General features: G+C 40.3%; 1 protein-coding gene across 4 annotated transcripts in view; it reads right to left on the reverse strand.

Annotated features, from left to right (window-relative positions):
- The window catches only part of CD96 (CD96 molecule), an 84747-nt gene that overhangs the window by 18194 nt on the left and 49699 nt on the right, over window positions 1-16854 (reverse strand). The window lies entirely within an intron of this gene.

Below are 16854 nucleotides of genomic sequence, written 5' to 3' on the forward strand. Positions count from 1 at the left end.
ATTTACTTCAATTCTTAGCTTTTGAAATCATCTCCATCTTTCTAAACTATTATTTCTCATTCTCCTCCTCCTTCTCTTCCACCAAAATGAAAGGCTAATTCCTATTCATTTGAGAATATCTCTGTAGATAAAGCAAGGTAGACTAAAGAAGAAAACTACTCAGTCACAGTCCACTGAAACATGTTTATGTCTCCTGGGAAGACAAATCATTAATAGATTTTATTTATATGTATTTCTCCTTTGTTCCAGAACATGTTTATGGTGGCTTATATAAACATGCCCTGTAAGAAGATGAAAGAAATGGACAGAAAGGGAAAATAAGGGCAAAGAAAATAAAGTTAGAAAAAGAATATGGAGTTTTGTTGAAACCTGAGTGGGGATATTACATAAAATGCATTTATTGATGTAGTGTTTTCTTAGTAGATATGGGCTTCACATTGGTCAGAAATTTCTAGCAACAATGCTTAGAAATAAAAAGTATATGCTATATCATTGATAAACATTATAAGCTGAAACAGTCCATTTTTTAAGAAAAACACAGCTATTTTTATTGTGATTAAAAAGAATTTTCTCCCCAGTCTTTATAAAAAAGGATACTGTATAATGTGTACAATATTCTTACAACATCCTTACAGCATGGCAGCCGATGTGTTCATGCATCCTCAAGCTTTACTTAGCAGTGAATAATGTAGCAAATTCCCAGGTACCCCAATTCTGGGAAAGGGCATGCCTTAACTAGAACGCATGGGTAATCAAAACTCTGAAATCAACATATATAAGATAAATAAACTGACATCATGGTTTGTAAGTAGTTCACATAAGAGATGATCAACAACAAGCATTTTGCAAAGGCAGCTTACCAATCGACCCCTCAGACACTCCAGCTCTAGAAATACAGTCACATGTGGTGAGATGTGTTAGAGGCTGCTTCAGATGATCCCGTATGAGGAACAAAAATAGGCAGCCTGTACTGGGCTAGGCAGGAAAAGTGTTCTTAAGACAGGAGACACACAGCTTCATTTATCCAATACACACTTAACGAGCTCCCAGTGTGCACTAGAACTAGAGAGGAAGCGCATAGAAAGGTAATCTTTGCTCTGCAAAGTTTAGTGAGAAAAAAGGTCAGGGTGGCAGATTGCTGGTTGGTCACCAAACCCAGTCCTCTTCTTTCTGGCACAGAGAAACTACACTTCCTATGCAGTTAGGTGTGGTGGCCAGGTACTGAGTCCCAGGCAATGAACTGTGAGTGGGAATGATGGTTGTCATTTCAAGGCTTGTCCTATAAAACATCCCAAAAACAATCCTCAGTGATCTTTCCTCATGTGCTATGCAGACAGAATTACATAGAGTGACTTGGAAGTCACAATGTCAATGTGACAGAGTGGCTGCCGCCTGGGTTGTTAAATAATTACAAAGCAGAGCACTCAGCTATGAGCTTGGCTTTTTATTAGCTCTTTCTGTTAGGATAAACTAATTTATGTTGTATCAAGTGTAAATGAACAAAGTGAAATTCTGAAATCTGTTGTTACTGCAGTTTGTTTCTTTTCCCTCGCAAACAGTAAAAACAGAATTGCAGTATGCGATTGGGAGTACTATAACAGAGGGAGTTCCCATTGTGGCTCAGTGTTAACAAACCCACTTAGTATCTATGAGACACGGGTTTGATCCCTGGCCTTCCTTAGTAGGTTAAGGATCCAGCGTTGCTGTGAGCTGTGGTGCAGGCTGGCAGCTGTAGCTCTGATTCAACCCCTAGCCCGGGAACTTCCATGTGCTGTGGGTGTGGCCCTAAAAAAGAAAAAGAAAAAAAGAGTACAGTGACAGGAAAAATACACCGTGCTGCAGGGTTCCAGAGGAGGAACACATAACCATGACTTGGGAGGTCAGGGGAGACTTTCTGGAGGAAGTAACATATCAACTAGGCCTGAAGGATGATGGGAAATAGCAAGACAAATTGGAGAACAAGAGGAAGCAAGGAGAAGAATGTATCAAACAGTGTGGACAGAAAAGGTGGGAGAGAACTGAAGTTTGATCAGAATGTTGGATGCACTCTATACAAAGAAAAGAAATGAGGATGGAGAAATAAAAAAAGAACCTATATCCTGAAGATTTCACCAAGGAAAGATAGCCAACTAGTCCTTATAAGATGCTCTGACTTCTGGCTGAGGGGAGGGTGGCCTGGACTATATGGCGAAGGCTGTGGGGAGGAAGAGATGTGGACAGGTTTCAAATGTGGGCCCAACAGGGCTTGGTGAATGGCTGAACATAGGAAAAAAGGAAGAGAGAGAAGTCAAAATAACTCCAAGTTTTCCAGCTTGGGTGCTTTTGGAATCATGGCATCATCATCTGAGAAAATAAACAGAAAAAATATTTTTGGAAGTGACCAGAGGCCTAAGATGAATTAAATTTTGGACAGACTGATTTGTGTGCATATGAGACATTCAATTCCAGCAGAGGGTTAATCACATGAGTCTGAATCCTAGGAGTGAAACTAGGCTACAAATGACTATTTGTGAGACATCAGCATGTGATCAGTAAATGGAGAAACTGAGAGCTCCAAGGAGGATGGGTCCTAGGAGAGGACAAGAGGGCCTAGGATGGAACAAAGAGGAACACTTCCATGGAAGGTCCTGGCAGCAGAGAAGGAGATTGAAAAGGAGGAGCCAGGGAGGCAGGAAGAAAGCCAGGGGCTATGGCTTGGAGAAGCCAAGATGATGGAGAGTTTCCAGAAGCAGGGCCAGCCAGTCCAATTCAGCAAATATTTGTGAGTGAGCACTGTGTGCCAGATGCTGGGCTGTGCAGTCAAACACTGCCAAGAAGATGGGTTTCCATACAGCTCTTAACTGCTAGGAAGCCACTGCGTTAGACCCATCAACCTGAATACAGAGTCTAGGAGACAGATTTGCGAACCACTTGGAGATTTGCAAGAGCTGTGTAGCTTAGTTATTAAAAGCATGGGTTCCAGAGCCAGATACTTTGAGCTGAATCTTGGCTTAGTTCTAAGTTAGATGTATGATCTTGGGGAAGTCTATTGATCTTTCTCTCTTTTTCAAATTCCTCACTTGTAAAATAATAATACTTGCCAGCAGGGTAACGTATAAAGCACTTAGACGAGTGCTTGGCATGGGCTAAGTGCTAAAACTTAATTTTAGAAGCTATACAACAGGTCATCTGCAGTTTAGTTCAGGTGCTGAAAATACAAGCATATCATAGCAATAGATAACTTGAATCTCCTGACGATTTCTACCACTGTCCCATTTCTCTTGCTCTTTCTAGAAGGAGGCCACTTCAAAGTAACCAATTTCTCCTTCCCCAGGCCTGCCCAAGTCAAGAACTACATTCCAAAAAGATATGCCAGAAAAAGGCTAATTGTCTGGGGTGAAGAGTAGCAGTTTTCTGGGCATTAGCTCTACAGGCAGAGTCACCTACAACTTTCCTCTTTCACCTCACTGAGCCACCAGTGGTTCAGATTCTTGTGTGGTTACTGTAACTTTCAGCTCACTGCCTCTCACCACCCATCGACGTAAGTGATAGGAAAAAATGCACAAAAAGACTGCCTATAGGATATACGAAGTATCTGGAGAGTAAGCTCAGGCTGAGCATTGGGATCCTGTTCCTGGTCACAGCAGAACTGCTCTTAGGGAACTGAGCACTGGCTTTCTCCCACTGGCCCACCCCGGCAGGCAATCTAAGAGCAGGGCTGCTGGGGGAGGTCAGCCACTGTGGGAACTCTGCTGGCTGTGCTCCACCATGCCCCCTGGCGGAGGGCCCAGGCAGTCTCTGCATGAAGAGCTTCTCCACCACTGGTCCATTATGATTTTATAAACCTAGAGATCACAGAGTGAATTTGAATTTATTTCTCTCATCGAGATGGGTTTTTCTTTGTCCTTATTTGCAGTAATTTCCTCAGGTGCCTATTTTTAAAATTTCATATGGTTATATATTTTGTTAAGTTACCTCGTATCTGTATAAGATAAGGTAAAAAATGTGTAGATTCCCACCAACAGAGCAGGAGGGTTCCCTTTTTTCCACACCACCTCCAGCACTGCTTATTTGTGGACTTATTAATGATGGCCATTCTAACTGGTGTGAGGTGGTATCTTATGGTAGTTTTGATTTGCATTTCTCTAATAATCAGGGATGTTGAGCATTTTTTTCATGTGCTTGTTGGCCATCTGTATATCTTCCTTGGAGAACAGTCTATTCAGGTCTTTTGCCCATTTTTCCATTGGGTGGTTGGCTTTTTTGCTGTTGAGTTGTATAAGTCGCTTGTATATTCTAGAGATTAAGCCCTTGTCAGTTGCATCGTTTGAAACTATTTTCTCCCATTCTGTAAGTTTTCTTTTTGTTTTTTTCTTGGTTTCCTATGCTGTACAAAAGCTTGTCAGTTTGATTAGGTCCCACTGGTTTATTTTTGCTCTTATTTCTGTTGCCTTGGGAGAATGACCTGAGAAAATATTCATGAGGTTGATGTCAGAGACTGTTTTGCCTACGTTCTCTTCCAGGAGTTTGATGGTGTCTTGTCTTATATTTAAGTCTTTCAGCCATTTTGAGTTTATTTTCGTGCATGGTGTGAGGGTGTGCTCATGTAAGCTGCTACAACCACTATGGAGAACAGTGTGGAGGTATCTTAGAAATCTATACATAGAACTACCATATTTCCCAGCAGTCCCACTCTTGGGCATATATCTGGACAAAACTTTCCTTAAAAAAGACACATGCAACTTGCATGAACTTGCATGAACTTGCATGTTCATTGCAGCACTATTCACAATAGCCAATACATGGAAACAACCCAAATGTCCATTGACAGACAATTGTATTAGGAAGATGTGGTATATATACACAATGGAATACTACTCAGCCATAAAAAAGAATGATGTAATGCCATTTGAAGCAACATGGATGGAACTAGAGACTCTCATACTGAGTGAAATAAGTGAGAAAGAGAAAGACAAATACCATATGATATCAATTATAACTGGAATCTAATATACAGCACAAATGAATGCTCCCACAGAAAAGAAAATCATAGACTTGGAGAATAGACTTGTCGCTGCCCAGGGGGAGAGGGAGGGAGTGGGAGGGATCGGGAGTTGGGGTTAATGGATGCAAACTATTGCTCTTGGAATGGATTTATAATGAGATCCTGCTGTGTAGCATTGAGAACTATGTCTAGATACTTACATCGCAACACAATAATGGGAGGAAAAAGTATGTATACATATATGTGTAACTTGGTCCCCATGCTGTACAGTGGAAAAAAAAAATTTTAAATGTGTAGAAGAAAACAACTAGTCATAAATAATCACTGGATCGTGTAAGAGAGACAGGATGTGTTCCTCCTAACAGAGGAAAAAAAGGTGAAAGAGGAAGTGAGGAGGGGAAAGGAAAAGAAGAACATCTATCCATGTTTTAAATGATTCTTAGAAGGAGAAAAAAAGAATGATCCTTTTACTCTGGGACTCCATTACTTGTATAGGAGAAAGTGTGGCTTTCACTGTCGGTCAGCAGTGTCTTATCTCCCCTCCCACGGACCAGCACCATTCATTCATTCATTCCTCCTCTCTCCCCCACTCCCTCTTGTTCACTCTGAGAACTGACCTCCACAGTATTCACCAAGTGACTTAGTAAGTCACAGAAAGGAATAGTTTTAATAGTGTTGATAGGATAATAACAATGGTGATGACGATGAAGAATGAGGAAGCAATAATCAGAGAACTTTATATTTATTTGTGAGCCACACCACCAATATATAGAAATCTCATTCTAATAGGTAACTGCCAGCCACCTTTTAAAATGCTTCTTACAAGTAACACTTTCTGATTGCCCACACTGGGTACTGGCACTGGTTAGTAACATATGATTTCATTCTGGCAGGATTCACTGGAATCCTGATGAAGTATGATAATGGGGAATTTCATTTATATTAAAATGACTGATTAAATGTTCTTTTCTGGAGGTCATAAAATAATGTGACATAAATCCTTGCTTATTGCAGATTTACTGCAGGGGAAGGAGAAATCATTCATTTGATTCCATCTGAGGCATGCTGTTCGTGTACCGTGGGGAGGGGGAACACTGCTTTGATTTCTGAGTCACTGTGTCTCTTGCCTGGCTCAGATACCAGCACTGCCCTATGTATGATTCCTCTCACAGGCAGGCTTGTGGAGCTGGCTGAGGGCTGAGTATGTGCCAATAAGCTTCTGGAAACAAAAGGATCAATGACATCCATCACTATCTCCAGGGAGCCCAAGATCATTTCAGTCTTATTGGTCTCCAGCTGAATTTTGTTTCATCCTTGGCCTGGGGGTCTGTACCAGGTTTCTTAGGTTATTAAAAGAATGATCCTTGCCCATCATGAGAGAGTCAGAGCCAGCTAGAGAACTATTTCCCCAGGTAGATTAAATCCACCCACTCCCCTTGGCTTTACACCATGGTTCAAGGTTAAGGCCCCCTGGCATTACATGACCCAACCTCTAACAATCTCCACATTGTTATCTCTAGCTACTCCCTGCCTACATTTCTTGTCACTTATTCACCCAGCATTTGGGAGCTTCTGTCTTCCAGGCATTGTGCTTGGCACTGGGGATACAACAATTAGCTTCTCTGGAGTTTAAGTTCACAGAGAATAAGGACATTAACCAGAGACTCAGATAAACCAGTCCAAAGATATGAATACATGAAGGAGGGAAGGCCTAGTCAGAGTCCCAGGAAGGCTGCCCTGAGGAATGTAGAGAGAGAAAGGAGGCAGGGGAGGGGCGGTGGGAAGTTTCAGGCAGAGGGCACAGCAAGTGCAAAGGCCCTGTGGTGATTTCACACTCTGTGGTTTAGTAACAGCAGTGTGTAGCATCTGTCTACTCCAGGGCTGCGCCTTTACAAGCCCTCAGAGATGTTTGTTCTGTGTGTTGAACTGAACTGAGTGTTGTCAGAGAGCACACCATGGCCTCAGGGGCAGCAGGGCAGTGATCGAACTGTGGCATGTGGGTGGCAGCTAACGCTACTGGTTCCTCAGAGTTTTTTGGTTTTGTTCGGTTTTGCTTCTGTTTTTGAAAGCAACCCCTTCTAAAGCCTGACCTGGAGATTCTGTAACTAAAAGAGGATGTGTGTACCTGACAATCTCTTGACATCAAGTGCAGCATTTTAAAAGATTTGTCTTCATATTCCTCTTGGTCAAGTCTTTAAAAGGTTCATATTATGTAATTCAGCATGTAAGTAAGCCATGCTTGCTTTTTGTTTTTTCTTTTTCAAGGTTATGTTTACACTCACAACACAGCAAAACCTCTTCAACATTCAATAGTTGCTTCCTCATTACGACATACTTGCAGAAAAGTAATATGCCAGTGACAGATACTTGTTTGCTTTGTTTGCTGGTTGTTTATTTCTTTCTGCAGTTTGAATGATTATTGTTATTTAACCTTGCACATGTCCAGATATACATAAGAATGGTCTTTTGTTTCCAGGAAAGAAGAAGGGGTTTAGAATAAAACACCGCCTTGTACAAAATATCTTGCTATAGTAATCCATAAACTGTTATGAGGTTAGATGAGATCTGAAACTTTTTGAAGCCCATTTCTATTAAAACTTAAAATATTTTTTCATTAATGTTAAACATAATTCACTTAAGTCAGAAAACCTCTTTAGTCAGTTCTGAATTGAGTAGAGGAGACAGAAACATGTTCTGTAAGAGCTAATTCTGATTGGCTCCTTACAATATTAGGAAGCAGAACCGAATCTCAATCTGGGACTCCTGCATTCTCTCCAGTGACTGTCCCTCTTACTGCCAGAGAAGGGAAAGGCAGGGATTAATTTGGAGAAAATATTGAAATATTTCCTCAACAATTTAAATTAGTTTTTAACATGGACTACTATGTGCCAAATAAAAAAAACACGTGAGCAATTGTGATGTGAGGTAAGTAGAAGACAAAGGATAAAGTGGTGATAACGACAAAAAAGACATTTATTTGGTCACTCCTTCCTCCTTCAAGGAATTAAAAAATACAAGGAAAGGTACAGATTTATTTTAAGATGAATTTTGCTCACTGGACTCTTCTTTCGATCACAGCATGACTTTTTGGACTGGACTGTGTGAGCCTTAGCTTTATAGCTGCTCTTTATGTATTACCACATTTCATACTCATAATAATCCTATAAGCTACATGATATTACTTCTGTTTTTAAGATATGGAAATAGTATTAGAGAAGTGAAATTTCCCTGGGTTACAGAGCTAGGCAGAGGTAAGAACTGAACCCAAGCCTGTCTGACAACAAAGACTACATTCATACATTCACTCCACTCTGACAGCCTTAAAGTATAGTTAGCTTTTATGGTTTAATCATAGAGTATTGAATATAGTTCCCTGTTCCATACAGTAGGACCTTGTTGTTTACACATTCTATGTATAATAGTTTACACGTACTAATCCCAAACTCCCAACCCCTCCCTCTCCAACCTCCCCTCTCCCTTGGCAACCACAAATCTTGTTCTGTGTGTCTCTAAGTCTGTTTCTGTTTTGTAGATTAGCTCATTTGTATTCAATATCCTGTGATAAAACATAATAGAAAGGAATATGAAAAAGATGTATATATATCAACAACTGAATCACTTCGCCACACAGTAGAAATTAACATAACGTTATAAATCAACTATACTTTAATAAATTAAAAAATAAAATAAAACAGTCTTCTTTCAATTTAAAAAAAAATGTATAGTTGGCCTTGTAATGACCTGCAGTGAAATGGCCAGAGGTTCCATGGCAGATTCATTGGGGGGAAATTTTTGAGAACCAGGGTTTAGTCATGGAAAAGCTCGAACATGGTCCCTAACACACAACCACCCAGAATGGAAGGACTTTATAGCCTCTGCCCACCTCCTCTCTCTCATCACCACCTCTCAGTTTTCTATGATGAGACTACCCAGTCTCTGGGCCCTGACCAGGAGCCTTTTTCTTTAGGGAGTCTTCTGCTCTTTCTAAAACATTTCCTTTGTTAATCACTTTCTCCTTTGTACTTTACAAAATATCCTTAACAACCCCCTCCCAAATATTTATTGAGTTATCACTACTGGTCGATAACCATAGGTTATCACTGTTCTAAATGATGGAGACACATCAGCAGACAAATCAGACAAAAACCCCTGCCTTGTGGGATTAACTTTCCTGTGGGGAGAAGCCAGACAAATACATTATACAAGGTGTTAAAAGAGGTTACAGAGAAAACATAACAGGGAAAGGGGACAGCAAATAGGTTGGAGGGGGCTGTGATTTTCAAGGAGCTGGTCGTGGAAAGCCACATTGAGAAGGCGACATTTGAACCAAGACTAGGAGATAAGGGTGTGAGCCATGTGGATTTTGGAGGGGAGACAATTTCCAGGTAGAAGGAACAAGTGAGGTGGGAGCAACCGGGATATGTTGGAGGAACAGCGAAGAGGCAAATTTGGGCGAAGCACAATGGGCGAGGGGTGAGTAGAGTAGTGAGAATATAATAAATGGATATAACCTGTGACCTTTCAGGCCAGCTTTATAGATATCTGTCCTTCCTCACTACCTCTTCCCTGCTCCACTCATGTGACCGCGATCCTGGTGGGTTTCTTTACACCCAAATCCATCTCCAGAAGAAGTAGACATATCATTCCCAGACTATTTTGTTTTTATTAAAACACACATAAACAAATTAGATAAAGACAGACTGGTTAATTAATCAACTACTCTATTTCCTACCTTGGGTTCCTACTATGTTCCCAAAGGGATTGAAGGAAACTAATAATAAAATACAATATTTTGACACTTACTATGAACCAGGTACTATATTAGGTATTTTTCATACCTAGTCTCTTCTACTGCTTTTAATAACCCATTGAGGAACTACCCCTGTGAACACTCTTCCTTTTCTTCTTTCTCTGGTCTTCTCCATTTGCTTTAAGCATCCTCACCTTGGTTACACTTTTAGTACTCTCTTTATTACTTGTGAATCCATCACACTGTTGCCAAGAGCACAGCTTTCTGTGGGCCACCTCAGTGAGTAAACCATCACCTCATCATGTTTGCTTCATTTTCACTAAATTTATTTTATTTTAATAATTTAAAAAAATTAAATAAAATTGTATATATTTAATGTGTACACATGATGATTTGATATACATTGAGAGATGATGACTATAGAGAGCCACAACATATCATCTCTTTTCACGTAGCTAATTTTGTGTGTGTGTGTGATGAGAGCATGAGAAATCTGCTTTTAGCAAAAACGAGTATTCAATAGAGTATTTTCAACTGTAGTTGTCATGCTACACATTAGAGCTCTAGACTTTTTAATCCTACTTAACTCCTACTTCGACACTTTGACAGGCATTATCCCGACTCCCTTACCTCCCCGCCTCTGGTAACTACTGTTCTACTCTTAGCTTCCATGCGTTGACTCTTTTTAGATTCCACATATAAGTGAGATCATGCAGTTTTTTTCTTTTTCTTGCGTCTGGCTTATCTTACTTAGCTTAATGTCCTTTGTGTTCACCCAAGATGTTGCATATGGCCGGATATCCCTTTTTAAGGTTGAGTAATACATAATATATATTTTTTCAACAATGGGAACTTAGGCTGTCTCTATATCTTGGCTATAGTGAATAGTGCTGCAGTGGACACAGAAGCACAGACACCTCTTAGAGGTGGCTGATTTCATTTCCTTTATATACCAAAAAGAGAGACTGCTGGATCAAACAGAAGTTGTATTTTTAAATTTTTGAGGAACTTCAAAAACTGTTTTCCATTAAAGCCTGCATCAATCTATATCCCCACCAACAGCGTACAAGGGTTCTCTTTTCTCCATATCCTTGCCAATACTTATTACCTTTAATTTTTTGGATGATAGTCATTCTAACAGCTGGGAAGTAATATCTCATTGAGGTTTTGGCTTGCATTTCCCTAGTGATTAGTGACAGATGAACATGTTTTCATATACCTTTTGGCCATCTGTATGTCTTCTTCAGAAAAATGTCTAGTCAGGTTTTCTGTTCATTTTCAAACAGGTTGCTTCTGGTCAGGTCTTTTGGCCATACAGGGGAAGAGAAGCGTTTCCCCCAAACAAGAAGTTAAAGTCCATGTTCTCCCTGACAAAACAGGATACTATAAAAAGAAATCTCACCCAGTAAAAATACCAAGAGGGAAAAAAAAAGCTTTCAAGCAGACAAACCTCAGAAGCTGACAGTCTGCAGGGAGGAGGGTAAGCGGGAGACTGAAGGAGAAGCAAGGCTTCCACCAAGGGAAGAGCATCCACAGACCACTCCCAGACTCTGAAAAGCCTGCCAAAGTGCCCCATGAGGTCAAGATGGCAACTTTTCTCCATCCTGAGGGCACCTTAGTCAGATTACAGTCAGCTGGACCAGGAGGGTCTTTCCTTACCTTCCCCTACCCCCTCATTTCATGATCCCCAAAGAGAGTCTAAGGCAACAACGAGGAGTGGAGGAGAGGATGGAGCCAGGAAATCTCAGAGACATCTTTCATGTTGCTCCCTGACCCCCACAGACATAAAAGACACAACCTCACATCACAGGCTTCCACAGTGGAGGTGGACCCACGCTTGGTGGAAGGAGGGGGAGAAATTCTAGACTTAATTAGCTTTGGCAAATTTTGATGTTACACTGATAAGCTTTTAAAATTACTGACGCAAATCTGTCCTTGTGGCTGAAAAGGATCAGACAATATTTATTATATGAAAATCACCAAAAAAATAGCCAAAGAAAAATTACCTAAAATTTATTTTAGAGGCTAGGAACAAATTTAACAGAGCTCATTTGGACAGGGAATGATGGGGAAAAAGAAAAATTATTTTTTGCTAACCTACCCAGTTCAGTTTATTTCTTCAACTGAACACAGAGGTAAAAATTAGTGGTAAATTCAGGCTGCTGCTGTCATAGTGATCTAGGTTCATCAAGCTCAACTGTCCAAGACGTGGCCTATTCTTATGTAAAAATCAAACATGGAAATTTAACTTATTTTCTCAAATAGCAATATTTTACTTGACCTTCTACTCTATTGATATAACATTTATCAACACAGCCGCCTAGTCTTCTTGACAAATGTATAATTGTACTCCATCAATTCACCTGCACACAAAGAGCCTTTAAACCCCCAATGGTATTAACTGGACAACTGCACTTAAAAGAATATATAGATCAGCAACTACATCTAAACGCATCTGAGTCAGCCTCATCAACCCCAGATGTCAGGATAAGGTGAGTATTGACTCTCAGGTCAACAGAAGGAGATGGGTGGTGTGAAATCGCAGTTTTTGCATATGACTGTGTTCCGGTGGGAGGCAGGTACTTTGGGGAACATGTGCTTACTGAAGGGCTAAAGGCAATGTGTACTGCTGAATTACTGGTCGAGAGAGTCTTTTCAGGACTCCCTTGGGGGAAGATGACAGCAAGCAGGACAAAGCTGATCACACATCATGTGGTGCATTCGCAGACGCAGTAATTATGAAATGAACTGAAGAATGGGGTGTTCGATAGCTTTTCGCCAGAGGTACCCCACCCCAAAGGGGGAAAACAGAATGAACAAAGACCCAAAGAAATTCAGTCATCAAGGAGGCCACTTTGCCCTATGGGTAACAGGTACTGAAAAACGGAGAAAAATCTTATCAACCTGTAATGTGTGTCCCAGGTGAGAGGTGGTGAGGAAGATGGAATGTCCAGAATTTCCTAAGATTCAAAAGAGACCACTGGGGTTTTGTATGGATTCTGTATGTATCTCTGGGCAATGAGAATTATAGCATAATAATGTCAAGAGGAGAAGGTGTAACGAATGGAGGAGGGTCTTTTTCTCCAATTTATTTCCAACTGAGGAAAGGTTAGCCCCACTTCCAGTGGATGCATTTCTCAGAAAACACTGCTCCAGAGAAGGGAAAGATTAATATAAGCATAGCTGTCATGTTGACCTTTTCACATCAGTGATACCAGCTTCACACCAGAAGGGATTTATTCAACTTCCTAAGACATTTATTGAGCACCTATCATGTATTCTCAGAGTCAGTAAGACTAAGACTTTGAAGTCTGACTGTCTGGGCTCCATTCTGGCTGTTTCATTTTCTGCCTGATTTTGGGTAAGTTATTTAACCTCCTTGTGCTTCAGTATCTTCATCTGTAAAATGGGGATAATGACAGTCCCTTTACCCATTGTGTTTTGGGGAGGATTAAATCCATAACCCATTAACCTAAGCTCACCTCCATCTGGTTCCACCTGACCTAAGCAACACGCAGTCCCCTCCCTAACAAGCAATGCCAGCACTCAGCCTGGGGTCTTTCCGTGTCCTGCACTCATTTTATTTTATGTCTCTGCTCACAACCATAGCCTGAAGATCTGTCTCTCATCTTTCTTCCATTTTTCTTTCCAGATCCCCTGGGCAATTTCCCTGATTCCACTCCTTGCCCCCAGAACTCATTTACTTTTCTTAATTTTCAGTGCTTGGATACATGTGATAAAGGCAGAAACTATCAGACAGCAACAGAAATGTCCTAGCTCTTGAAGACAGGTATATATATAGTATGACCAGTGAAGGAGTCAGAAGTTGCTCACAAACAAATCGTACAGGCTTCTCATTGCCTTGCAGAGTCTCTCCAGGATCCTCCTCTTAACTTCCGAACTCAGTATCCAGACCTCCAACTGATCTTCTGATCTGCTTCCCCTATAGCTTGTATTCAGCTAATCACATCTGATAGCATGCTTTCCAGATTAATCCCCACCCATTTCTGACATGGCTACTCATATATCAGTACTTTCACTACATCTCCCAGGCAACTGCTTCCTTCAGTCTGTAGCCCTCATGTCTGAACCCCCACTTGCTAAGGACCGGGTATGTTCACCTAGAGAATTGGCCAATAGTTAGAATCAGACTGTTCCTGGTATTTTACTCTGAGCTTCCAGGAATGGAAAGATCCAGACTGTAAGGATGGGCTAAGTTTTTAGTGAGGGCTTATGACCAAAATCAATGCTGTCAGGTCTAAAAGTTGTGCACATACGTAAAAGTAGGAGGCAGAGCCAAAAGAGCCTGCTAACTAGGGAAAGGGGAGGCTCAGCAAGTGGGTCTGGCTTGATTGTAAGCTCCGTGCAGCTGGGGGTCAGTCTGTCTCATTCATCGCTGTACCCCAGCACCCAAAAATTCCTGGCTCATTGTCGGCACTCAGTGTTTACTTGTTGAATGAAAGAACATCTTAGATGATTGCCACAGTGCAGGTCGGCATTTCTGAGGCCTGCTCTGTGAGGTCCTGTAGCCTAGAGCCAATGCATACCCAGTGAGTTAGGTGGTGAGGGCTATGCTCAGGACAACGGAAGGCCCAGAGTTATGTCAGTACTAGATTTGTCTGGGTCTCTTATGGTTCCATGTGGGCTTTCCTCATCTCATCACTTAGCTTGTCAGCCTCCTATCTTTTCCTAAGACAGTGCTATGAATGCAGCTGGGACTCAAAACACCAGTTAGTTCAGGGTGAACTGAGCTGGGCTTCCCTGGGTAAATCTTGTAGTTGGCCATGAGTTATAAGGTTCCATTGTTTCCATTACTTTCTAGAGTTGTTTAAAGAATATCCTTTCATTGAAGAAACAAAGAATAGGAATTGGATGTTTGCAGCAATATAATTATGACTGAATTATATAATTCACTACATCTTAGAATCTGGAATGAAACCATAGTCTTTTGAAGTTGGTTTCCGTGACATGTTCCATCCCGTTTTCTTTCTTATAGGAACACAAGGGTGAATCCTACCAGCTTCTGAGGCAGCCAGTCATCATGTGATTTCACAATTACCCTCCAGATTGCCAAGACAAAATGTAGATTTTTTTTTCAGTTGTAATTCAGTGTTTATTCTAAGCATATAAGCTTCAGTTAGATATAATCAGCCATTGACTTAACATTTTTTTTTACATATGAAAATCAGACTGAAAATTGTTCCAATCATACTCTTGTTATTAGCTTGACAGAAGTAAAATTTTGTAAATAACTGCTTTTATTATATAAGTTATCTGGTCCAAAATGTCCATGGAGATTTCTTCATCTCTGCATTGCTTGATCTCAGCACCACTGACATTCTGGACCAGATAACTGTTTATTGCAGAGGTTGTTCTGTCCTGTGTTGTAGCATCCTTGGCCTCTGCATAACGGATTCTAGTAGTCTACGCCTTTCCCCATCTTGGCAATCAAAAATGTCCCCAAACACTGCAAATGTCCCTGGGAGAGAGGCAGAGGCAAATGCACCCTGGTGAGAACCACTGATCTGAAACAGTCCTGAGGGCCATTAAGGTAGGACATTATTTTAAGAAGGTCATTTGATTCTCTAGAAATTTCCCAGTTATCACTTTAGTATGATAGTAGATCAGGTAGCATTCTTTTTTTTTTTTTTGACTTTTCAACAAATACATTTGACTGTGTTCTTCCAACCTCTCTACTACAAGAGCTGTATTAGGTTGTACTCCTTAAGGGTTAACAAATGTCCTTTTCTTTTCCTTGAATTTCTTCACAGAAATAAAAATGGTGTTTGATATGATGGAAGAATTTACTGTATGCCAACTAATCCCACAGAAAATTCAGCTGGAAGAAATTCACTTCTGCTTTCAATTGGTAGAATGTGTGTCACGATGGCATGGTTTTTTTCCCCTCTTTTGTTTACTGTTGTATTTCCAGCACCTAGAAGAGTATCTGGTACATAGTAAGGGCTCAATAAATATTTGGCGGATGAATTATGTCACTTCCTTTCTAAAAAATATTTAATGGGGTCCCTCCCATTTCTTAAGGTATAACATTTAGAATCCTTAGACTAGGGTTTAAGGATCTCTTTATTCTGCACTTTCCAATCTTCATCCCTGCTTCCTTGCTACACAGTTCTTCTCTTCTGACCCCATATTATCCACTAATATTTTATCACATTCCCAAGAATATCTTCACCAATGTACAGCTGTTTACTTTGCTCTCCTTGTTTAAAATGCCTTTTCAAGCTGTCAACTTAGTCAGATAAATAGAATACATACAATACATTCAAGGGTCAGCTTATTTCATCTCTTTGTAACATCTCCTGAATTCATAGGGACCTTTGCATACTCAGAGTCTAAGACTTCTTGGTCCCTACTTCTTCCTGAGCATTTTAATTTTATAAAACAAAGCACCATTCACCTTACTATTGGGATTTATCATTTTCATATGTGTATGTCATCTCTCTCCAAGTACACTGCAACATTTTTCAAGGCACAAACTATCATCTTTTTGATACTATAGAATCTATTAAATGATATCTACATAGTAAGGGAACATTATTTTCAGCTATGCTTTTTCATTCATTTATTCAACTAATATTTTTTTGTATGCATGCTCTGTGCTAGGCATGTATGAGGAAGCCAAAACAAATATAATCCCTGTCCTCGTAAGGTGTTTAGGCCAGTTGGAGAAAAGATGGCATCTAATATATGGAGATTTATAGATTTGTAGTCAGAAGATTTTTGGCGTGAATACTACTTTGCCACTTACTAGTCATGCTGCATTTAAGCTCTCAGGACCTTATCTGGAAAATGGAAACAGTGATGCTTACTCTGTCTACCACTCATAATAAAGAAGATCAAGCCATGTTAAACTTCATGTGCAAACATTTTTTATATAATAGGATGTTGTTTTAATTTGTCCACATAATCTTTGATACTTTTTCCTACAAGAGATGGAGCCCAATTCTCCTCTTCTTGAGTATAAACTGGACTTAGTGACTCACTTTTAACAAATAGAATATAGCAAAAGTAATAGTGTGCAATTTTGGAGACTGGGTCATAAAAAAGGCAGGATGGCTTTTGTCTTGGTGACTCTATTTCTTGGATTACTTGGTCTGGG

The sequence above is a fragment of the Phacochoerus africanus genome, chromosome 1 (genome assembly GCF_016906955.1).
Source record: "Phacochoerus africanus isolate WHEZ1 chromosome 1, ROS_Pafr_v1, whole genome shotgun sequence".
NCBI classification, from domain to species: Eukaryota; Metazoa; Chordata; class Mammalia; order Artiodactyla; family Suidae; genus Phacochoerus; species Phacochoerus africanus.